The 27,161-nt window shown below is 36.9% G+C and overlaps 1 protein-coding gene across 1 annotated transcript in view; it reads left to right on the forward strand.

Moving 5' to 3' along the window:
* slc22a23.S (solute carrier family 22 member 23 S homeolog) overlaps positions 1-27,161 on the forward strand; it is a 92,333-nt gene that overhangs the window by 1,670 nt on the left and 63,502 nt on the right. The window lies entirely within an intron of this gene.

Here is a 27,161-nt window from a genome sequence, read left to right on the forward strand (position 1 = left end):
CAACCTTTCCCGCTGACACTTGCTTTGATTTCTTATGTGGCAAAGATCAGGGCATTACCAAGGTTTGTCTCCTATTGACACAGCTGAGGTGGTCAGTGACTGCCACTGGTGAGAACTTTTGCTGCCAATGCCTAGGCCTGAGTTATTGAGTTGCATGGCTTCTTATTCCTGACAATGGGCTGCAACCTATGGGGATCACTAGTGTTGAGTGGTGCTGAACAAGTGTCACCGTGTGCTCTGACCCTTATCCAAACTGCCCTCGTTTCACATTTGCCTGACAATGAAAATACAACGTAGGATCACCATGTTCCTATATGTATATTTACCTTTTTCTATATGCGATGACAGAACAAGGCACATGATAACAAAATAAATATTCAGTTACGTTTGTCAAGTCGAGAAACACATGACTCCATACAATTTAACAGCGATTTCCCTGTTTTATTTATTTTTAATTTTGTGTTCTAACATAGTGCATCTGCGTTGTAATTGCTGCACATACTAGTTCTATATCAGGGGTACATTCCAGGGTCATTGTACTGCAGTGAAGTTCAATGTTTTTACAAGTAATTTCAGGGGCAGATTTTATTCATATTATGATATGCTACAAAGGGCCCTTCAGTTGTCTAAAATCCATTAATATCCTGGTTCATATATATATATATATATATATATATATATATATACACAGACTGAGTTATTTATCTAGTGGCACATTTGGACGATTATATTTTAATGTATATGGACTGAAAATAAAGATTGTAAGTTCTATAAATACCTTTTGGATTCTGATGAATTAAATATCCAGAATTGCTAAATAAATATCATTTTTTTCCCTTTTCTGCTTGTTAATAATTCAGTCTTTGTGTTTCAGTTGCTATGTCTGGTGTGTCTTCTTGATTTAATACCATTGGGAGATCTTCTCATCTGAACATCTGTTCTCTCCCTCTGGGATGCCCTGTAGGTCTTGTAACCCAGTTTGTTCATTACGGGGACCCTTCAGTGGCAATCACTTTTACTTTTCCTTTTAAAATACGCAGTGAACTATATGCAGTGCATCTTTTAGATTTTATTTTGTAGCATTCTCTCTTGGCATTATTCATACATTTAAGCTAAATTGCATAGTGCTTAAAAGAAAACTGTTATCTAATTTATTGTTTGAAATTAAGGAATGTGAATAGTCGTTCAGTTCAGGCATATTTGCTACTGTGAGTGCTGTCAGGTAGCACGGATTATTGTTGGTTTCCTTGTCTACTGATACTTTGTCAGACTAGGACAACTCTGCAATAGAGATATCAAATTGACTGCCTCCCATCTATTGTGCCTATAAAAAAGGGGGGTTGAGCACTGCAGAAGCTTTTAGTAGCCATAGATTCACAAATGTCAGGTCTTTGTCCTGCGCCACCATGCTAGCCTAACAAGCTAATATCATATTGCATTATACTCACTTTAATTCATTGAATATAATCTGTTTACGCCTGTTTGGTAGCACAATCAGTTTTTTTTACTAGCTCTGCTTCTAGTCTGTTAATATCCTTGCTTGGGGGAGCTAATAGAAATCCATGATACATCTGAACTTAGTATAGGGGCAGATTTATCAAGGGTTGAATTGTGAGTATATTCAAATGAAAAAATAACACTTGAATTTGAAATTCGACCTTTGATAAATGGGACTCTAAGGGGCATTTTTATCAAGGGTTGAAGTGAAATTTCGAATTTAAAAATTAAAATTTTCATTTATATTAGTGTAATTCGACTAGGGAATAGTTAAAATTCAATTTGAATTTTTAAATTTATCATGTATTGGCCTTTTAGGAATTTGAATTTGACTATTCGCCACTTTAAACCTGCTGAATTGCTGTTTTAACCTATGGGGGACTGGGATCAATTTGGAGTTGTTTGGTGGCATCCTGAAAAAAGAGTTTTTTTTTTTTGGAGAAAAAATTGAAGTGAATTAGATTCAAAGTTGTGGGTTAATCCTATTCACCCGAATTGAAAAGGTTAAGAGTTTTGTTTTTTTAAAAAATTGATTCGTTGTTTGTAAACTCCCATAAACTCTAAATTCGACCTTTGATGAATCTCCCCCTTAGGGTAGGGGCACACTGGGCGATTCGGGGAGATTTAGACACCTGACAACTAATCTCCTCATCTTTGCAGCGACCAATCTCCCTGAACGCCATCCCTCACTCTTGTGCTAGCTAAAATGAAAAATCGCCGGCGCTAAAGCACACACGGCGATTCGTTTTCCAAAGTCACCTGAAGTTGCCTCACAAGGAAACTTCGGGCGACTTCGGTAAACGAATCGCCGCGTGTGCTTCGTATATATACAATTTTATAAATTTTCATTGTCATTATATTGATGATATATTTGCTATGCATATATCCTGTCTAAGCTATTCTTTATTTGAAAGCTTGATTTCCCTAGGTCTATTGCTGAATTAATTCATGTTCTGCGTGTTTTTTGCTTGTAATCTTTTTGTTACCATTTGTCAGTGTTGCCTACCGTGAGAACAAGCAAGCCCCATTCCTCACGTGTATATTGTGAATCAGATTAGTGAGTCAGCAGACACTTGCTAGGAACACTGGAATCGGGGTTCTCCCTGTGATACTTGTGAGTAATGCTGAACTCTCAATCATACCAGGCTGTGCATGTACTTACAGACAAAGGCAAATAATTCAGTATAAAAACTAAATAATGAATGCCAACCAATAGACATAGGACATTCTATAACATACTAAACCTTAAAGGGATACTGTCATGGGAAAAACATTTTTTTTCAAAATGCATCAGTTAATAGTGCTGCTCCAGCAGAATTCTGCACTGAAATCCATTTCTCAAAAGAGCAAACAGATTTTTTTATATTCAATTTTGAAATCTGACATGGGGCTAGACATTGTCAATTTCCCAAATGACAGGATCCCTTTAAAAGTGAACCACCCCTATAAGAACAGTAACTGTATAGATGATATAGTTTCCCCTTGGAATCTCAAATAGTTGTGTCACTGCATTCTCCTTGATGACTTGTATAGGATTTTCATTCTGTGCTTACAGAAGTAATAAAATGCTTCCTATCGCTCCTAGATAAATGAGAGGTAGTGATGGCATAGTTGGCAGGCTACAGTGACTTAGTGCAGTTGGCTCCAGTAATGAACAGATTTAGCTTAGAAGCTTTATAGATGTAAATGTGCTAATTTGTTAAAAATGTTGATGCTTTATAATTGTTTATTTTTTCTTCTTCATTTAACAGTTACCAATGCATACAGTATGTGACCCCAGTACTCTGAAAGATCAAATATGCTTCAAAAGCTGGTTACAGACTTGGCTGTAGCTATATTAATTAGCTGTAGGAAATATCATTTGAGGTTATCTCTGTTTTTTTAAATTTCACTTGGTTTTAGACCTTGATCCTCCCTCATGTGGAAGCAAATTGTTTAGAAATAAACCATTTATGATTGACAAGCATGTTTTTTTGCCAACACTAAAATATAGGTGAACAACTATCCTCAAATTGTATTGTAGTGATGGTTCCAGTGCTGCTCCAATTTGAAAGACTACTTATCTATAAACTCTTAGGTCCCTAGCATTCAGAATAATAGATTACCCCCCTATAGATCATAGATGTATAATATATAACATAAATACATATATAAATATACCCCCCTATAGATCATAGATGTATAATATATAACATAAATACATATATAAATATACCTGTATGATATGGATTGGAAGGCGCTTATGTTCCATCTTATCTTCCAGCTGTTGCTTATCTACTACCCCACATAGCAGCTAAAGTAATGATGCGCGATGAACATTCTGAATATGCCTGAGTGTTCCTTCACTTATATGAAATCATGAGGTCTAACTTAAAATAAATTCAAATAATCAATACTTAATTTAATGAGAACTAAACCTGTACTAAAAGCCCCCTAATCTTGTAGGTATTGCCCCCCCCCGTGATGTGTGGGGAAAAAAAACCCTTTTAAAAAAATTTTTACCCTAAAATGCAGAGAAGCGCAGTGGAGCTCCCGGTCGCCATCTTCTGGATCTTTCTTGTAGTCTTTGGGTCTCTTCGCCATCATGAATCCTGCCAGTGCATGCGTAGTTGGGCCAAGTCAGGAATCGCTTCAACTGCGCATTGAGACCCATTGAGTCTACACAAAGAGCCTGCTGCGCTTCTCTGCATTTAAGGGACAGAATTTTTAAAAGGGTTCTTAGCATATTACAGGGTGAGAGAGGGGAGGGGGCAATGCCAGCAAGATTAGGGTGGCTTTTGGTACGGGACAGTGAGTTCTCCTTTAATCTGCTGTTTGCTTTTTCACTCTCTCAACTGATACAAACCTATACTAAAAAGTTCAGATACCGGTATAATGGCAGAAGGCCTGAGCAGTTAGTGATGAGCAAAATTTTTCGACAGGTTTCACCGTGAAAAAAAAATTCCTGTGTCAAAAAAAAATTGTCATCCATAGACTTTAATGCATTTGGCGAATTTTTCACCGTTTGACGGTTTCTGTATTCACATTTCTTTATGAAAGGGCTGAATATGAATGTGGCTCAGCTAGATTATATTGTGTACTAAAGGAGTAGAAATTTGCTGCTAACAAATTTATTGTTTGACATACAGTATATAAACAAAATTGCTACCACACATGTTTTATACTTGGTTGTCTTTACATAGACTATAAAAATGGGATCATAAGGGGACCTTCACCCAAAAACTGTTTTTTGTATAATGAAAGAAAATAGCACCCTTTTATTTAAAATTATGTCTGTCATGGACCATGAATATCACAATGTATTAATTAATCAGGTCGTATCAATACAACTTGCCCTGGATACTACCTAAGCTGGGGGGGGGGGAAGGGAGGGGTATCTACAAAGGGTAAGGGGGTAGGTGTTTTTTACATGACGGGTTTGTTTCTCCTTTAAATAATAGTGCTATATGGAATGGTAAGTAGGGGGAAAAAGTTTTTTGAAAATTCTCATAAAATTCACTTTCAAAATATTAAACATGCAGCAAGTGGTTGGCTTGATCTCGGTCTGCATCAATAAAAGATTAGGAGCCACTTCATATAAGAGGTACATAAGGTTCTAGTGAACTTGGCATCCTTGGCAGAGGAGGAACTGAACAGACCATTCTGATGATGTTTAAAAGTTGTGAATTATTAAAGGGAAATTATCTTAATAAGTAATGTAATGAGTGTTTCCCAAAACATGTCCTCAAACCCCATACCTGATCATCATAGCGCTCGCTAAGAGGTACTGATTATATATAACTTTATATAACCTTTTTACAGAATACTAACTGCAAATAGACAGTTTTTTGTAAAGGGAACTTTTAATTCAAACACAATAAAGTGGTTTTATTAGTCATACATGCTCTACCAAGACCCTGCATGATGATTCATAATAATATTAAGAATAATGGAGAGCTACAGCATAAGACATTGGTCAGAATCATGCAAAATATCTGACCATTGCAAGTGGCAGCTGCTTGCATATACTGTACCCTCTGTTTTGTATACCAGTTTTGATACTAATCGGAGCAAGGTAAACCATTTGTAATCAGCTGTTGTAATGGATCTCACAAGTGAAACGCTCAGTGCAGTGAAATCTTTAAGGTTGAGTAATGTGAAAACCTTTCCCTGTATAGAGTGCAGTAAATGATGATTACTTACATTCCCAGAACCTGCATACCCACAAAATCTATTGTATCTCTGTAAATGTTCTTTGTGTTTTATTTTCCTTCCTCTTCTCTTTCAGATAAACTAATTTAAAAAGCAGTATTAACCATGTATTGCTTAGTTTATGCATTTCTATGAAAAGAGAGAAAAATGTATTCAATGCAATTCATGTTTTGATTAGCCTGTGCAGAGAAAATGTTGCTATTGCACATCACAAAGATAATATCCCTGTGGGATGGCTGTTAAGAGGAGATGCATTGTTTGAATTATGATACTTAATTATAGCTCCCTTTGAGAATATTTATTTTAACCAATGTATTTTCCTTTATTAAATATTTACAGTATGTCTGGTACAGGTTCTACCCAATAAATACTGTAGATAGATTTTGGTGAAAGACCTCCTATTAGGTGAGATCAGGAAGGCAAATCTAAATATTAAAACTGCAGCACTGTTAAAGCTGAACATGTGTTACAGTCAGATCATCTTTAATAATTTCATATGCTTATTAATATTTTCCTGATATTTACATAGTTTCTCCCTTTCTAGTATCCAAGTAGCAGCTAGAAATTCTGATTTGTAGAATTTCTAAACTTTTAGAATTTGATATATTCGTTGCTGATAAGGGCAATGACACAGTGCTATTTGTAGCATAGGATGGCATTTTGGAGCGATTGTACAATTTGAATGATTTAGCAGAGACAATTCTTAGTATTGTTTATGGCAGGGTACACACACACACACACACACACACACACACACACACACACACACACACACACACACACACACACACACACACACACACACACACACACACACACACACACACACACACACACACACACACACACACACACACACACACACACACACACACACACACACACACACACACACACACCACTGTGTGTCATTGCCCTTAAGCTTCTGTTATTTGAACACAGGTGATGGATACTGAAGCAGCTACTTCTGAGAAATGCTAGCTTTAATATCAAGCAAGTGAGGAAATACAGGGCTACTGAAAATACCTCTCAGTACAAAATGCAATCTTGGAATAAGGAAGGAATTTTCCCCCTCTCAGGCAAATTGTAGATGCTTAAGATTTTTTTTTTTAAACTTCCTTTGGATCAACTAGCAGTTAGGCATGTTTCATGCTGATGTAAACTAAATTTGATGGACAATTGCCCATCAATTCCCCCCCCAACCTATGTTACTTTATTAAATTGTAACAGTGTAGAGAGCCTGTGACCTATACTGGAAAATCTGAGAGGAGGGAAACTTAAACAAAATGTAAATTTTTACTATGCCTGGTGCAAACTTTGCAACTTTTATTACACTCATCCATGTTTATTACACTCATCCAAGTTGTTTGTAAAGGTGAACTGTCCCCATTCCTCAATACTGCGCATGTTCATTCTCTAGGGCATTGTGACACAGTGTCTAACTATATACAGTGTTATGTAACGTGCCACTGAATACATTAGACTATGTATGGATTTAAAGTGTTCAACGAAATGGCCAGCGCCGCACGGCTAGCGGGGGAGTAAACAACAAAATATAAAGTGCATATAGGGTAGTATGTTTTAAAATAATCAAATCGCCATTTGTGACAGATCAAGTGTGTGTGTGTGTGTCTTAAAAAGTTTGGGTTAAGTTACCCTTTAAACCCATAATAGAGGCCAGGGAGGGGCTGTAGTGTGAGGATTTCAATCATGAAATATCTTATTTGCCCAAAGCAGACATCATTAATTCCATCAGGTGAATTTCCTACTCGCAAGACACACACATTTGATCTGTCACAAATTTTGATTTGATTATTTTAAAACATACTACACTATATGCACTTTATATTTTGTTGTTTACTCCCTCGCTAGCCGTGTGGAGATGGCCATTTCGGTGGACTTTTTGTATTGGTACTTGAAGAGATTGTATCTGGACCGGCACGAGGAGAAAGACTGAAGGTTTAGCAATCTAATCATTTTCTGTTTGTGACTGGATTTAAAATGTGTAGGGATTTATATGGTATAAGTTATGTTTTCGTGTTATGTTGCCTAGAAGTGATGTGTACATCCGTGTACAGCCTGTTCCAAAAACTGGAACATCTGCTTCAAGGTAAAGGTTTCTGTATGCTTAGAGTACAATCATTGCTTTGTCATTTCAAATGATGAGTGTTAAGGAATTACCCTGAAGGTACTTGAAGAAAAGGTAGAAATGTGTTTTTTTTTGTTTGTTTTTTTACATGACATAACTGATCTATGTTCAGAAGGCCATGTTCCTGTCTTTAGTGTTTCAGCCTGGCAGCTCAATGATCCAAGAGCATTCTGAACTGTTATAATTTGCTACATTTAATTGATACAATTAGTTGATACATTTTTTAGCAGTATATGTGGAATATTAGCAACTATTGTATCAATTCTTACAGCTGCCTTTACTGAAACTCTGGGAATCTGCTCAGCAGGGACAAAGATAACAAATATATCAACTAAAATGTATCAATTTAGAGCAGTTACAGAGTCCATGACACCCCCACCCCCACCCAGAGCTGCTTTAGAAGGTTGAAAAAGTTTGTGTGTGTGTAACACTATTAACCATGCTGGAGTAGGATATTGATTTGTTCATGGTAAATATTATTGATTTGTTCATGGTAAATATTAGCCACAGTCTGGGAAGTTGTTGGCACTGAGAGATTGTTTATTTGTTGTTTTGGATCTGATTTTTAAAAGAAAGCAAGATGCAGTCCTCCAACCATTCCAGTATTTCAGCTGTCTGCTGTGATTTCTTCTGTTTTAACTGTTGTCTGTGTTAATGCTTGTGCCTATTTGTGATCATATATATCTGTTTGTATGGTGTGAGAAAATCTATTTGCAATATCCCACTGAGTAGAAATTTTGTTGTTTTTTTTTTCACCTGAAGCAAAAGTGTCGGGCACAGCAACAGCTTGGCTTGCTTAGTACCATGGGTCTTAATAACCATAGTAGAGTGCAATGTTGTGTTTAGGACGCTATGCAAATGTTGTATAAAGACTTAAATTGATTTTGTTTATCATAAGACAATGCCTTTTTTAAACTGGAAATTCAACTCTTCTAGTGCAGAAAATGCAATTGCACCCTTGCTGGAGCAACAAAAAGGTAAGCATGTTGTTAAAGGGATACTGTCATGGGGAAAAAAAAAAATTCAAAATGAATCAGTTAATAGTGCTGCTCCAGCAGAATTCTGCACTGAAATCCATTTCTCAAAAGAGCAAACAGATTTTTTTTATATTCAATTTTGAAATCTGACATGGGGCTAGACATATTGTCAATTTCCCAGCTGCCCCAAGTCATGTGACTTGTGCTCTGATAAACTTCAATCACTCTTTACTGCTGTACTGCAAATTGGAGTGATATCACCCCCCCCAGCAGCCAAACAAAAGAACAATGGGAAGGTAACAAGATAACAGCTGCCTGGTAGATCTAAGAACAGCACTCAATAGTAAAAACCCATGTCCCACTGAGACACATTCAGTTACATTGAGAAGGAAAAACAGCAGCCTGCCAGAAAGCATTTCTCTCCTAAAGTGCAGGCACAAGTCACATGACCTGGGGCAGCTGGGAAATTTACAAAATGTCTAGCCCCATGTCAGATTTCAAAATTGAATATAAAAAAAATCTGTTTGCTCTTTTGAGAAATGGATTTCAGTGCAGAATTCTGCTGGAGTAGCACTATTAACTGATACGTTTTGAAAAAAACATGTTTTCCGATGACAGGATCCCTTTAATGTAACAGAATGTGTCTCAGTGGGACATGGGTTTTTACTATTGAGTGCTGTTCTTAGATCTACCAGGCAGTTGTTATCTTATGTTAGGGAGATGCTATCTGGTTACCTTCCCATTGTTCTTTTGTTTGGCTACTGGGGGGGGGAGGGAGGGGGTGATATCACTCCAACTTGCAGTGCAGCAGTAAAGAGTGATTGAAGTTTATTAGAGCACAAGTCACATGACTTGGGGCAGCTGGGAAATTGACTAGCCCCATGTCAGATTTCAAAATTGAATATAAAAAAATCTGTTTGCTCTTTTGAGAAATGGATTTTAGTGCAGAATTCTGCTGGAGCAGCACTATTAACTGATTCATTTTGAAAAAAATGTTTGTTCCCATGACAGTATCCCTTTAAGGACCAACTCAAAATATACTCTATATATAGAATATAAATGTCACAATACAAGGATGAGTAGTAATTTGTTCAGATTAGTATTCTCCTAGACAGTACAGTAAGATACCATAAAACACTGTCTGCATTGTTTGCCCATTTTTATGTAGCACAAGTTATCAAGGCTAATGAAAGACTGCAAAGTGCCGTTAAACACCCCCTTTGGTATAATAAATAGACTTTCCAGTGATGTCAACTTGGTCTTATAGTATCAGTGGGTGGAGGAGCCCTGTGAATCTAAGGCTAATGTTACACCAGATGATTAGTTTCTGTTGGTTGTAGCTGGATAAAAATATGTTCTGTTGATCTATTATACAATGTTCTGTTGATCTATTAGAAACAATGAAACCTATTTTAGCCAGTGGAAAGAAGTTGATTTGATATATGAGCTGATAAATTGAATCATGTCCATTTCGGCTATCCACATTGCCTTCTCATACTAGGGTCATCTTACTTTTTCATCTGTTGGTGCCCCCTCCGGTGTTTACGGGAGGGGCATTTGTAGATATGCTTTTCAGTCCAGGCAGACTGCCTGAATGGGATTTGCATTGCCAGATAACCAGGTAGTAAAGTAAAACTGTAGGGTCATATGGCTTGCAGTGTTATTCAAAACCATCTGAAATGGATAACATGATACCTCCTATAGTTGATAGTGAAATTCCTGAATTGTTACCAACCTAGGCACCATGCACTGAGCTGCTTGCCCCCCTTTTGGTGACTGGTGCATGAGCGGTATAGTGTACCTTGCATGTGTTTATTACAAAATCAAGAGGTACCGCTTTCTGCTGCTTCACCACTTCTTGTGGGTGGTGGTATTTTTATTTAATTATTTTAGCTTTTTTTATGTAGACCATGTCCAAAGGGTGCTATATATACAATTGATACCGGCATTTTTCAGTCTAGAAAAAACTTACACTAGAGCATTTTCAGGCAGACAAATGGCAGTCTGGGCTTTCAGCCTTTGGATACTTAACTTGCAGTTTCCTATATAGCTGTGTTCAGAATAATAGCAGTCAGACATCACTAACCTGATCAGTCACAGTTTTTGGTAGAAATTATATTCCTACATTGTAAATAATTTACTAATATGTGTAGTAGAGTAATAGAAAACCAACAGACCTAACCATCATGACATGCATGCTGCTGATTCTGTATAATTGAATCATTAATTGAGGCTTGTTCAGAATAATAGCATAATAGCAGTGTCAAAATAATAATAGCTTGTTCCAAATAATAGCAGTGTGTATTTCAATTAGTGAGGTCATTCATTCTGTGAAAAAACAGGTGTCAATTATGGCCCTTATTTAAGGAAGGAAGGCAGCAAATGTTGTGCATGCTGGTTATAGTGCATCTGAGTAGTGAAAATCTGAGTAAAATGGGTTATTCCAGACAGAACAATGTACTTTGATTAAAAAGTTGTTTGGAGAGAGCAAAACATATAAAGAAGTGGAAAATCACTTTCCACTTGAAAAAAGGCTGTGTCAGGCCTGAAACGTTGTTCCTTGTCTGAGAGCTGAGCCAAGATACCTATAAAGGCTTTTTAAATACTGATATATCGATGGTGGTGTGACTTCACTTATCAAGCTTGAAATTGGTGTTTCAACAAGACCATGACCCCAAACACACATCTTGGTTCCAGATTATCAAGATTGATGTAATGGAGTAGCCAGCCCAATCCCGGGACCTTAATCCAATAGGAAACTTGTGGGGTGACATCAAAAATGCTGTTTCTGGGGCAAAACCAAGAAATGTGGAATGTGACAGGTGCCAGAAGTTGGTTGACTCCATGCAACACAGATGTGCAGCACTTCTCAGAAACACTGGTTATACAACTAAATGATTGTTCAGTGATTCAAAGGAAAGCAAAACCTTGAAACATTTTCAGCTTATACAGTGAATGTTTGAGCTTGTAAAGAAGAATGCAGACAATACCATTTTCTTCACTTTTTGTAAATAATAACACAAATTTTATACATTATATATCATGTTTTGATTTGGAATACAATGTGCAGTGTTCCCAATGCATTTGCGTGTATAGAAATAAAAGCTTTTATAAGGATTTTGAGCTTTATTCACTTTTTTTAAACACACTGCTATTATTCTGAATACAACTGTATATCAATCTGGCTATAGTATGCATTTTAATGTTTCTCAATATGTGCTCATTTTTTGTATTACCTTTATATATTTCTCTTGGATTTATCTACTCTGTATAATTGATATGCGTAATACCAATATTTGTAGTATTTTGTTGACTGGATTTTTTCCACATTACCTTTTTGTCATAGTGGAGGAATGAGCGAATTTCTTTGACTATGATAATATGTCACAAGTATTTTCATTCTTCTGTACAAAAATCATTATTTCTGTAACTTTCACAAAGGTAACAAGACTGTAGCTGAAATGTTCTTTTTCCCTTGACCCATAAATGCACAATGTTTTCCTAAGATTCTCATAATAGTCCAAAATGTTCTCACCAGCCAAAAGGCGTGAACTTTGTTGGCACTTCATTTTTCTTTCTCAGATATGAGAGGAATGTAAATGAGCAATGGAATTGGCATATTAGACGCATAAATTGTTGTACTGAATAAAATGTAGTAGAGCAGGTGGTGTAATTAAGCCTCAAATGGGTTCTTTAATTTTTTTGTTGCTAATGATAAAGATAGACTAATGGAGTATTTCAGACTACGTATTTGTAAAGAACCTTGTGCATAGTCATATTATATGTTGCATAATTTCATACTGATAAAGCAGTATGGGTAATGTGATGTAAAGTAGTAAATATGCTACTTACAGAGTAGGGTAGTGATGGCTGCAAGTGATCCTGCATGTGGCAGCTCTAAATGGGGAGTTTTACAACGTTTGCCAACTTTCCAGTTTCAATGAGATTATTAGCATAAAAGGGCATGTCATTTTAGGTGTCCCAAATTCTAATTTTTTAAACATAACAGGTGGTGTGCTGTAGCTGTATTCCATATAATATAATATAATATAAACATGTTTTTGTTGAGGTTGCAGTGAGGATCAGTCTACCCCCTTATTCAGCATGATTCAGCTTGCAATGAACATACTGTATGTTTTGCCTATTGTCATAATATAGTGAATAAACTATGATTTTTGTTCTTCTGAGCTACAGTCATATGAAAAAGTTTGTGAACCCCTCTTAATGCTTTTTTTCATCATTGGCTGAGCTTTCAAAGTAGCAACTTTTTTTTAATATATGACATGCCTTATGGAAACAGTAGTAATTCAGCAGTGACATAAAGTTTATTGGATTAACAGAAAATATGCAATATGCAATATGCATCATAACAAAATTAGACAGGTGCATAAATTTGGGCACCCAACAGAGATATTACATCAATACTTAGTTGAGCCTCCTTTTGCAAATATAACAGCCTCTAGATGCCTCCTATAGCCTTTGATGAGTGTCTGGATTCTGAATGGCCGTATTTTTGACCATTCTTCCATACAAAATCTCTTCAGTTATATTTGATGGCTGTTGAGCACGGACAGCCTGCTTCAAATCATCCCATAGATTTTCGAACCTCCACCAAATTTGACAGTAGGTAGCAGGTGTTATTCTTGGAATGCAGTGTTCTTCTTCCGCCATGCAAAGTGCTTTTTGTTTTGACCAAATAACTACATTTTTGTCTCATCAGTCCAAAGCACTTTGTTCCAAAATGACTGTGGCTTGTCTAAATTAGCTTTTGATACAACAAACGACTCTATTTGTGGCATGGGTGCAGAAAGGGCTTCTTTCTCATCACCCTGCCTACAGATTTTGTAAAAATTGCACTGAATTTTAGAACAATGTACAGATACACAATCTGCAGCAAGATGTTCTTGCAGATCTTTGGAGGTGATTTTTGGGTTGTCTGTAACCATTCTCACAATCCTCCGCATATGCGGTTCCTGTATTTTTATTGGCCTGCCAGACCTGGGTTTTACAGCAACTGTGCCTGTGGCCTTCCATTTCCTGATTACATTCCTTTCAGTTGAAACTGACAGTTTAAACCTCTGAGAGAGATTTTTGTATCCTTCCCCAAATCCGTGATTCTGAACAATCTTTGTTTTCAGATCTTTTGAGAGTTGTTTGAGGATCCCTTGCTGTCACTCTTCTGAAGAGAGTCAAACAGAAGCACAACTTGCAATTGGTCACCTTAAATACCTTTTCTCAAGTTCAAGGCCTAACAAGCTAATCCAACCAATTTGTTGTTGCCTGTAATCAGTATTGAGCAGTTACATGCATTCAAATTAGCAAAATTACAAATTTTTGCACAGCCAGTTTTTCAAATTTGATTTAATTTCATACAACTGAATACTTCTTTACTAAAAATCTTTGTTTAAAAAACACCCCAGTACTCAGATGTTCCTGGGAAATGAAAGACATACCACTGTTATCTTTTTGTTGAAAATTGAGTAAATTATTATGCAGGCTGAGAGGGTTTCCCAAACTTTTTCATATGACTGTAAATGGGGCTTATATTGAAAATCTGTGCTCTATCAATCTAATTCTCTACCAAACAAGGAGTAACCTTACTCTCACTTTTTGCCCTTTTTAGGTCAGGAAATCACAGAAAAAAACATCTACCATGATTATACAATAGGCAATAAGTATGGTTACCACAAGCCCTATTCATTGAACTCATGTTAAACAAGTTATGGGGCAAACTGCAATATACCCAGAGAGAGAGGAAGACACTATTTCACCTAGAAATTGGCATTAGTTTTAGCTGACAAACTATTTTAGCTGTACAGCTACCGAATAATTTTAGAATTGTACTTCTTTAAGTTCTGTTTCCATCCTATCACATTGTATCTAGGCTAGATTTGCTAGATTTGTTCAATCCTCAAACCTGTTCTAGATTACATTGTATAATCCTATAGTTCCTGGCTGCACCTCCTTTATTATTCAAGTAAGTTTTTACGCACACACCTACATGAATGAGATCATTTTGGGTTTCCCAGTTTTCACAGTTGGGAGCAACCCACAGTAAATAGTGGGAATATGATCTTTGCTACAAGAACTGGAGTTTAAAATTAACTTTTTCATATTCCCCTTAAAGCCTGAAGACCATTTAAAAACAGACTACCATTTATAGTTAATTTGCTAAAGAAAATCCACTATCAGTTCCAGTATGCTGAAAGCAATTACAGTTTTTTTTTTGTTTAAATTACAAAATTGTTATTTGACCGATAACTGATTTTAAAAACTGTTAGAGTTGTATATGGCTTTTTCTACACTCTGTAGTTATACACTTAAGAACAGTGTATTGTTTGTCCTTTGTATGTCCCACTGGTGCTCCTTCTCAACACCATATAGTCCAACAGGTAACGTAGATAAGGAGGACAAAAGGACAGGATGCAGGATTACTGCCACAGTGCAATTTTATTGCAATCCACGGGATATATTTCGGGCCCTTTTTCAAGATGTACAAGTCATGTAATTTCATTGCTATGGCTATGTTTACACCCTGTCTGTTTTGCATTCCAGTGTGTGATCTAACTGCAACTTGCATGCTTGGTCATGCAGGAAACACAGGGCATTGAAATAAAGGTTATATCGGTTATCTAGAGATTACAAACTTAGATACACCTTGAAACATTTGAGTCATTAAAGATGCAGCCTCAGTGCCATACCTTATTTCTGCATTTCCCACATGGCCATGGATTCAGTCATTAAAAAATAATGCGTAAGTATTACATGCACGGTACAGTTTTAGATTAAACAAATCTCTGTTTACACATTCAGCTCTAGAATATATATCCCAAACTATTCCTTGAAATGTACTTTCATTTATTTTCCAGGTTTATAGTAATGCAAATAATCACCTCTGTGTATTGAAGTTATTCTCTAGTTGGCACCCCATATGAGTCAGTTGCTTGTTTCTGGGAGATTAGTTATGTGCAAGATCAGACCAAATAGAAAACCCATAAAAATTCTTGTACTCATTGCTCATATGTATGGTAAATTGCCGAAACAGTTGCCCTTAGGCACAGGACTTTCCACTACTTTGAACGGAATGCAAAGAGCCGCACCTGTCTGAAACAAACACACAGGCTAGGCAGTGCCAAGGACTTCCGGTTATCACTGGTTATCTGTGTTCGATATTAAAGGGACAACAGTCACAACATATTACTATACTTTCTTGGTAGGCAAGTGGGGAAGCGTTGTTGGAACAGTCGGGTGGAGCCTTGCACACTACATACCAAAGTGGTTGTGGTTGTACATATAAATTGCCATCCTCTATGCAAAATTCATAATGGGCCCATTGCATTGTGCTTATATAGGTCAATCCTCCTTTAGAGTGGACATAAACTGCATTCATATAGTTTGGATAATAAACTGGGTCTTAATATATTAATATGGTGTGTGTGTGTGTGTGTGTGTGTGTATATGTGTATATATATATATATATATATATATATATATATATATATATATATATACATACATATTTTTTTACATTGCATTGCTCAATAATCATTAATCATTGAGAAGTTCTAGCCAGTTATTTTCACTGTAAAGATGCTGCATGCATTGCCTGTGTTTGAAAATATTTTTCCTACCTATTAAAATGAGTATTTCAAATAAGCAGCACTTTGGTGGGCTGTTCTTCCAAAAATAGCCCAGTGCACGTCAAGTCATATCAATTTAAGTATGTTTTTAGCAAGATCACACAAAAGCTGCGTGATTCACCAAGGTTTCTTTGTTGCCGCAACCTTTAAATTATCGTTCATGTGTTAATGGATATATATCTGTGGTACACCACAGTGCTGCTCAACCACAGATTTAATTTACAGATCTTGATGTGTATCTGAATTAGAAAATGCTTAATATGAATGCACGAATGCATGCAACACCTATGCAGTAAATTTGCCAGATTTCAATACTACCAGAATATTTGTCCTGTATTCAAAAATCAAATTTTTACATTGCTTATTATATTCTGCGTCCCTGTAAAATTAAGTCTCCTTTATTGCAAAAAATAAGTTGCCCTGCAAAATCAACATTTACTTCTTCTGGACAATGTCATCATTAACAGGACACTTAACCAATGTAAAATACTGTTTAAATTGCTTTGGGAAAAATAACTACTTATAGGTAATCATTTATGTGCTTGGATAGGGAAACAGCGGCATCCATCTGAGAACATCTATTGTAATTTGTCTAAATTACCAAAACTGGAGATTTAAAAACTAAAAGCTGCAATTCCTTTTAAATATGTGTAAAGTTGCTTTTTTTTTCTTGTAGTTAAAGGGATCCTGTCATAGGAAAATATGTTTTTTTCAAAAAGCATCAGTTAATAGTGCTACTCCAGCAGAATTCTGCACTGAAATCCATTTCTCAAAAGAGCAAACAGATTTCTTTATATTCAATTTTGAAATCTGACATGGGGCTAGACATTTTGTCAGTTTCCCAGCTGCCCCCAGTCATGTGACTTGTGCCTGCACTTTAGGAGAGAAATGCTTTCTGGCAGGCTGCTGTTTTCCCTTCTCAATGTAGCTGAATGTGTCTCAGTGGGACATGGGTTTTTACTATTGAGTGCTGCTCTTAGATCTACCAGGCAGCTGTTATCTTGTGTTAGGGAGCTAACACAAGATAAACAAGGAAGTAAAAATCTTTCCATTGTTCTTTTGTTTGGCTGCTGGGGGGAAGAAGGGAGGGGGTGATATCACTCCAACTTGCAGTACAGCAGTAAAGAGTGATTGAAGTTTATCAGAGCACAAGTCACATGACTTGGGGCAGCTGGGAAATTGACAATATGTCTAGCCCCATGTCAGATTTCAAAATTGAATATAAAAAAATCTGTTTGCTCTTTTGAGAAATGGATTTCAGTGCAGAAGTCTGCTGTAGCAGCACTATTAACTGATTCATTTTGAAAAATTTTTTTTCCCCATGACAGTATCCCTTTAAATATGAACATTAAAGGTGGATAATTTACTCATTTACACTGACTCATGGGGGAGGTATACAAGAGCACTAGGGGGTGCAAGAGCAATTCACACTGCACCCTTGCCTTTATTAAAGTTAATTGCCCCTAAATTAGCTTACCATGGTCAAGGGTAAATCCATAGTTTTGGCTGCTTGGCATGTTTTACCTGGAAATGTCCCACGTTTTTATAAATGACTAACTGCAGGAGTAATTCCAGTTTTAAAGGAGTATTTCACTCATAAAGTGTAATCATAAAAAGTATAATTCCAAGCAACTCTTTAATCTACATTAATTAAACATCATCAGTGATTTTAAAGTTATTTATAAATATACTGTAATTTTAGTCCTAATGACCACTGTGGTTCATGGCTACATGTAAACAATGTAGCAATAGTTGCTTAGGATTGTATTTTTTATATATTGTGGTAGATACCCCTTTGAAAAGGCTATTCCAATTTTATCTTTAAATTAGTGTTCTTGTATGTTTAAATAATAACTTTGTCATACGCCTGCCTATTTAGCATATCATGGTAGGTATTATACCTTATGCATACTTTTTGAGGTTTATGGGCTGCGCACTCCAAATGACACAGCCCCCTTGTGATTTTCATTTCAGATGTTGTCCACACATGGAGGAGATATTGGGTTATAATCAGAGGCAGGCTCAAATGTTCCACTTCCTTCTATTGCTGTTCTAAACATTCACCTGTAGTTTATCACCACTCTAATAGCCTTATCCTCTTTTGCTTTATACATGGATATATCTGTTGTGCCATATTCTGTCCTTGAGCATGCAGTGTGCATGTGTTCCTCTCCCACCCAGAGCTTCATTCACACGCCTCATACATAACTGACTGATACATATAGACAGCTCTGTTGAGCTTTTCTCAGCCTGCTGAAGGCTGCTTAACTCCATGGGTGATGACTGAGCTAATTGCATGTTCAACATGTTCTACAAATGAACAAATGGCTTTTTGCCTTTGGTTAGGGTTTCTGCTTGCTTGTTTCCAGGTGTTGGTTTTGCAATAAGCATAGTGAATTATTATTGGGGGCCTTATTTATCAAAATTGTTTTTTTTCTGATTTTTTAATAAAAAACTAATCCGACCAAACTAGAATCCACGATTAGACCTTATTTAGTATTAAAAAAGCACGATTTCATCAGATCAGGGACAAACACGAAAAAATTGTGTGAAAGTCAGAGTTTTTCCTAAAAAAACTGAATTGTTTTGATTTTTGTCCAAAATAGTCAGATTTTTGGGCTAATTCCAGCGCAGACCACAAAAACTTCCAAATAGCATAGGGAGCTCTCCTATTGACTTATATACAACCTTGGTAGGTCTGAGTTGCCGGATTTTTGGATTTGGACTTTTCCCATCCTCGGGTATAATAAATCTCGAAAAATTTTAGGTTTTTTCCACTATAAATTTGGATTTATTTTTTTTCTTTTCGTTTTTGGCATTCGCCAACCCCCTTACTGTTTACACCACATTATTCAAAAGAATGTGGTTGTGAATTCTATAAACAAAGCAAGGTTCCATGCCTTAACTGCTGGTAACTACAACTTGGGTTGTCTATTGGTAACTTTTTGTATAGCACTTTGTACTATATGTGAATGTTTGTTTTTCTTCCAACAATTCCTCTAAGTCAGATAGTCAGAGTTTCTGTTTGTTAATGAGACACACTGCAGAATGCAAGCGCACACCTTTTACAAGAATGAAATCAGTTGAGCCAGAAACAAAAAGAGACCGTAATTAATAATTATTTAAAAATAATATTTTATTAGTTTGCCATGGATGAGCACAGATGGCACAAACGGGTCGCTTTTTAGTCTTTATTTTACATAGAGCCCCCAAAGTGAAATTCCTATTCACTATAGATTAGTATGCAGTATGGTACACTGTTGGGAGGCCTTTTACATTTACAGCATATGCAAAAAAAATTGAATATGGTGTATAAGAACACTGGGGTTTGTTGGATCCATCTTTAGCCTGTTGGAGTAATCAGAAGATGTTTTCAAAGCAGCCTTAGGAAAGCATGTCAAAGGAAGGTAGGTTTTGTTCACAAGTGCTTAGGAACACTTCTGTTATGCTTTTAACCATAGTTTTACACACACAAATATCCAGTTTGTTCAGCCAAAGCAAGGGTTGCATTAACTGTTCTTCCAGGGGGGCCAAGTGAAGGCAGCAATAATAAGGCCCCACATAGATTCGATGTCAGCTATATTACCACCTGCAAGGAGTTTGCATGTTCTCCCTTTGCTTGTGTGCATTACCTTTGAGTAATCTGGTTTCCAAAAAAACAGGTATTGACCATGTGTGAATGTAATTAAGGTGGCCATAAATTACAAGACACACTCGTTTGACAATAACACATAAAAAGCAGATATTTCTGACGATATGTACTCCAAAGGGCCAAATGATTGAATTCCAATGATCCGAATAAGGTCTGTCGGAATGAGGATCACATCAACGAGCCAGTGGGGTCCACTATCTGATGTGAAAATCAAACCTGCCTGATTGACAGCTGGTGGTATATAAATAATGAATTATCATAATTATATAACTGTACTTTCAGGTACAAAAAGAGAAACATTCACTGGAATAAGTTTTGAAAACCTCCTGGGAAAGCAATCCAAGAACCAGCAAAGTGCAGCAGCACTTGGACCTGAAATTATTAGGGAGCCTATTTGCTTTTAAATTATAGAATTTCATTGTGTGTTTTCTAAAAATTTGCAATGGGGAGGAGCAGATCATTTCCAGTCCTGCATTGGGTCCATCTGTAATATGTTTTTCCTCTTAGTAGGTGATGGTAGTAACAATTAATGGTAGTAGTGTAACTAAAGGGTGCTCAGGGCCTGTGAATTTGACTGAAGTTGCCTCACGAGGAAACTTCGGGTGACTTCGGAAATGGAAGCGCCGTGAGTGCATTGGCGTTTTCTCATTATAGCAGGCGGAAGGCAGTTTGGCGAGATTGTCGCTCCGCAGAAGAGGCGATTAGTCACCAGGCGACTAAATCTCCCTGAATCTGCCGTGTGCTTAAACCCTTAAGGTAATGATGCACCAGGCTGTTCTGATCTGCTCTGTGGTGCACTGACAGGCATGGCGCTGTAGTAATGTGTTGGCCAACCCGATACCTGTGGGTCGGATAGGTTCGGGCCAACCTTGGCACACCACTGCCTGCTCTCCCCGCTTGCGACCTTACGCTGCCGGCTTCTGGTTTTATAGACATGTGCATGCCCCACCCCTTTTATGATGTCATCAGCGGTGCAGGTTGGTGTGAGTCTATATACAGAGGATCCATGGATGTGAGCAGATTGACTTTTTTCTCTACCTGCATGTATATGCAGGCAAAGAAATGGCCTTGTGTGCAATGTTCCCTCTTTCTTCTTTTCTACTCACTTTTTAGAAACGTGTGCACACTTTTGCAAATCTGGTGAGCTTACATTAAAATTGTGTTTTCTTTGTGTCCACCTCCGATTATTGTGTGCCCTGCAGAGCTTAGAGGGGACAGTGCTGGTGTAGCTTTAGTCTTAATGTAAGGGGATCACTGTCAATCCAAATCCCTTACCCTGTGGTTGCAACTATGACATTGGGGAAAAAAGTGTGATTAAGTGCATCTACAGCCTTTCAGGTTTGTTAACTGGAGTATCTAATACCAAATTTTTTACAGCATATTGCATGTTTGCCCTGATATACATAGGGGCAGATTTAGTAAGGGTCGAATTAGTAAATTATGTCAGAATTCACACACGAAATGTAATCCCCCAATTCAAATGTTGAGAACTTGTTCAAATGTTATACATGCCAAATAGCAAGCAGTTTAAATAGCGTGATATATGTATTGCTTCTTTTCCTGCTCGTGTTCTACGTTCTCTAATGCAATGATTTATTTGCTTTTGAGCGGATAAGCCAACAAGAAGAAAAAAAACAGAACACTTTCTGCAGTAACAGGAACAATCTTATTCAGCTCTCAGTGGTGCAGCGAACATTTACCCCGTTGCCTCTATAGAAATATACAGTTGCCTTGCAACAGAGTTCACCCCTTGACCAGAAAGATTTAGGTTTACACTTGAATATTGTTAATTATTGTGATAGAGTCTAAGTTGGGGTGCATATTCTGAATAGCTCTCAGGCTGGAGAAAAATATAATCATCTTTAAATTGTAAGGTTTGAAAATAGCAGATTTTGTTTTGTTTCTTAAAATGTTTGTAACATAAAATGGCACTCTAAAATAATGAGTTACAGTAAAAAACAAAAACAGCTAATTTTGCTAAATTTCTTGACAAGATTTGTATTCAGTATATAAAAGTTTTTGAAGGGTTCCACACTGCTTCACACACTGACACTGGCAAAATGTGGGTGCCAGAAGTTCTCAAAGCAAAATAACTAAATTATAACTAAGTTTAGCAGTAATCAGGATCAAATGTTTCTGTTTAAATAGGTCTCTTCTTTGACTATTATGGCACCTGCTGAAGGGAAGCTGTGTATTGTCCATTAAAGGGAGAGTGTCTTAAAGTCATATTTCTATGGGAATGGTTGGATTAGACTAATGTAGGCTTTATACAGATTATACAAGGTAGAGCTAAGAATCTTTTTGATTAGCAGTCATTATCACAGTTTTAAATTACCTTGCAGCATATTTTAAAAAGTTTGTATGTCCTGATGCAATCCGGTTTCTTGTCTTTAGTAATCCAGTCACTGATCTTTAGAGATTGGGTCTGTGCTGCAATATAAATATTAACATTTCTTTGCTTCCATCCCCTTTTTCTGTCGTGGCTTTTTCCTAATTGAGGACGATGTGTGACTGTTAATGCACAGATAGACAGGGACTGTGAATAGTGATATAGAGAGCCAGCTGTAATGCAATATTCAGGGAACAGACTGCATTATGTTAAAATATAATGACTGCCCTGCTTTTCTTCATCCCCGCATTCCCAGGCATTTGGGTCCTTAGGGATCACTGATTCAGCCCAAAGCTGGTTGAAACATCACAATTGTTTAGGCATTTTGAATTATCAACAAGAAAGCCTTTGGGCGGTGAGAGTTGCTTATTTATCCTGTGTCTCTATAGCCCAAACAAGCACACTAAAAAGTGTAGGCTTTTCAGCTGTCTTTGTATGATTAAGTGCATGTAAAGTGAAAACTGAAACCCTTGTTTGTGACTGTCAGTGATCACGAGCAAGTTCTTGTGACAAACACTGGTAGCTGCAGCCACAGAGGTCTCTGAAAAGTATTTCAGCTTTCTTGCAAATGTCAGTTGAGGAGAATATGTAAAATATCTTCAGTTTCATCGTGTCTTGTGGCAGGCTAATTAAAATTGTTTGCTTTCATATATTTTTTGGGGGGGATGCAACAATTCATCCTCTTAATATATCCACATGTGACATTAATCTAAAGAAAGTAAATGAATGAATCATGGAAATTGTCCAACACATTTAGGGCTAGAAGTCCAAACAGAATTCAGAAACCAAAATCTAATTCAGCACTTTGTGAATTGCTTTTTTTTGCTGAGAAAGTAGGCAAGAGGTCATGGAGGGAGAGTGCAAATGACTGGCTTCAGGTCTCTGAATGGAAGATAAGAATATCGAAGGCTAGGAGATATGCAGGTTGACAGAAGCCAGTCTGTGAGCCCTTGCTGAGTAATGTAATGGAAAATAATTTAACACTTGACATTGCTTGATTAGTTCTCATAGAATGAGTTTATAACTGAAAGGTATATTGGTGCGTGAGCCCTGATGGAAATGTAATCAAGCGGTGTGTGATTTTTCTCTATCCTAAATGTAAAAGAATCTTTCACTGATCGCTCTTGTGTCTGTCATCACTGATAAATGATTCTTGAGAACTGCTGCTGTTTGCTGGAGAGGCTGTGTGATTGACTGGATGTTTAAGTTATAGATGCCTGATGACTCTGCTTATTGCATAGATTTCACAAAGTGTTCCTATAACAGCATTCGTCTTCATAATCCATAGTTTGTCCTTACATGAACTGAGTTATTCAGCAGAATGCTTACTACTGTATATGTTTTACAGGGCAGGGTAGCCTCAAACTGGACTTGTACAGTTCTGTCCAAATGCTTGTGTATGTGTCTGTAATAGCTATCCAGTCTATTCAATAAAAGTTTCTGTTGTTTAAGTGCCATTGTATAAGGCAAAACTGCCATGATCTTTAGTAATATATACCCTTTGATGATGGCCCAACCTGAGTGTAGGGGGTCAGAGATGCAAATTCTCTTTGTGAACATCTGAATAGGGCATTTAGGGAGAAAAGGGTTACCAGTAGTGTTACTGTAACACACAAACAGTGTAGTCAAGCATAATTCTGTCTTTGGTTGGTATGTGATTTAACCCATAAATGAATTGAGTGTAATCAACAACAATTTTTTTCATTTTTACTGACCAGCCTTTAGAGGTTTATATCCTGTATGTAATTTCTCCAATTAAAATGGCCATATCTCCTTGCAGATTATGGTGTGTCATTGAAGCAGAGAGCAATCATTCTTGTCAAATACCTGTTGTCAGTCTAATACATTTTTCAATATGCATCAGTTAATAGTGCTGCTCCAGCAGACTTCTGCACTGAAATCCATTTTTCAAAAGAGCAAATAGATTTTTTCATATTTCATTCTGAAATCTGACATGCAGTTAGACATATTGTCAGTTCCCGGGTGTCCCCAGTCATGTAACTTGTGCTCTGATAACCTTCAGTCACTCTTTACTGCTGCACTGCAAGTTGGAGTGATTTAGCCCCCCCCCCAGCAGCCCACAATGGGAAGGTAACCAGATAACAGCTCCCTGGTAGATCTAAGAACAGCGCTCAGTAAAAATACATGTCCCACTGTGACTCTTTCAGTTACATTGACTATGAGAAACAATAGCCTGTCAGCAAGTATTTCCATAATGTAGCACTGGCTCTTTCTGAAAGCACATGACCAGGCAGTGTTGGACTGGCCCTCCAGGATACCAGTGGGCCCTCCTGCTCCTAAACATTTGGTCTATTTCACAGCCATTTCTTATTTCTATGAGATCAAAGAGGCTAAATAGATGGAATAATAGATTAAAGTGTGTAAAGAAAAGACACTAGAAGAAATGAGATTGAGCGAGGAGAGGAAGACTAATAGTACTGAAAGTGGGCCCCTGGTGTCCCAGTCCGACACTGTGACCTGGCAAAGTGACCTGAGATGGCTGCCTACACACAAATATTATAACTAAAAAAACATACACTTAGGGGCCGATTCATGAAGCTCGAGTGAAGGATTCGAATGAAAAAAATTCGAATTTCGAAGTATTTTTTTGGTACTTCGACCATCGAATTGGTTAAATTCGTTCGAATTCGAACGAAATCGAACGAATCGAACGAAAAATCGTTCGACTATTCGACCATTCGATAGTCGAAGTACTTCCCCTTTAAAAAAAACTTCGACCCTTTACTTCGGCAGGTAAAACCTACCGAAGTCAATGTTAGCCTATGGGGAAGGTCCCCATAGGCTTGCCTGTGATTTTTTGATCTAAGGATTTTCCTTCGATCGTTGGATTAAAATCCTTCGAATCGTTCGATTCGAAGGATTTAATCGTTCAATCGAACGAAAAATCCTTCGATCGATCGCAGGGTTAACGCTAAATCCTTCGACTTCGATATTCGAAGTCGAAGGATTTCAATTCGAGGGTCGAATTTCGAAGTATTTTTAACTTCGAAATTCGACCCTTAATGAATCTGCCCCTTAGCTCTTGGGCAAGGAAAGTGTTACAGAGAAGGAACTTTGGCAGGGTAATTGATACGTTGTACTGGGGCAAAATTGGCAGTCCCATATATTTTTATTAGTCCAGGGATGTGGAACATATTAAAAAGGGGAAATATTACCATCAGCACTGGTACAAAGTAAAGGATAATATTTTTAAATTGATAAAAATGCAGAGTTGCTATTTAATAATACATCCCATTATACATCTATGACACTTGCAACAATGTGAAATGGTGTTGCCTATTTAATTGATATAAAATTAATGGCAAAGCCACTTTACTTTGCCATTATCTTTTTACTCTTGAAAAGGGCAGTTTAATAATTTTATCAAACAGCACTTCAAAGACAGACTAAAATACTATAAAGAAACTACTGATCTCAGATCTAATAATGCCTCACAAGGGAATAGGGATATTGGAGGCAAATCAATTTAAAAGGATAATATCATACCACTTAGATGTCCAGGCTAAGCAAGCGAATTTGAGTACTCTAGTTGTTTTATTAATAAATCCTGGCATTTTTGCCAAGTTAATTGAAGTATAAACATTTTAGCTAAATTCCATATCTGTAGTATATACACTTTTGGGATTATTTTAAATGCTGCAGCTTTATATATGTATTTGGTGTCAAATTCACTTCACATCTTTAAAATTTTTTTCCTATAACACAATTCTCTAAATCTGAATGAATGCATGCACTGCCCAGGTACTTGTTGCTTTTATTTTTGTTGATGGTTAAGGTTTATTTTGGGGGGGGGGGGGGGGTTTAAGCAACAATATCTTTAGATCCATTTTATGGGCTAGCTTTTCATTCTTGTTAGATTTTTGCTGGTTGCTTGTTATAGGTTACTAGACAGTATTGTCCAGTGCTCATAAATCCACCTCACTGTGTTTTGGATTTTTACAAAGTTGCTGGTATAATTGGATGACCTGTAAACACTAGTGCATTATTAAAACTCCACTGTGGATTTGTGAGCACCTGCGATTTTGCAGAAAGTTGATCCCATCACTTTACTTGTCATTTAATGTTCCAGTTTTGCTTTATCCCTAAATCGCTGTTCATTTTAGGGGATTGTTTTTGCATATTTACTAGTGACTTATAAATAAGCCAAGCGTGGGATCTTGTGATCAGCTGCCTATACTGTCATCTGCAACAGTGTTACTCAGATTTAAATTGTACTGTGTGACCAAGATAGTTTAATACAACTTGCCCTTTAATTATGGAGTGTGTGCACAGAGCTACTGCAAAATAGGGATTGTATTATCCAACAAATTCCCTTTTTAAATTGGTTCCACTTATTTTTGTGTACATGGGAATTAAGTGCTGAGCAGTTTATGATAATATATCTAGTTCCCAACTTCACATACAATCATGTATTTGAAAACTGCTGTGGAGAGTTTAACTCCGCATTCGAAGTCGAAGGATTTCAATTCCTAGTCGAATATCGAGGGTTAATTAACCCTCGATATTCGACCCACAGTGAATCAGCCCCTTTAAGTATAAATAATATGCAGACAATTTCAAAAAGATACATTTATTTTCAGAGTTTGAAAAGTTTGCAATGAATGAGTAAATTGATTGTTTTACTGCTGTATTTATATATTTTTTT

Source organism: Xenopus laevis, chromosome 6S (genome assembly GCF_017654675.1).
Source record: "Xenopus laevis strain J_2021 chromosome 6S, Xenopus_laevis_v10.1, whole genome shotgun sequence".
NCBI lineage: Eukaryota > Metazoa > Chordata > Amphibia > Anura > Pipidae > Xenopus > Xenopus laevis.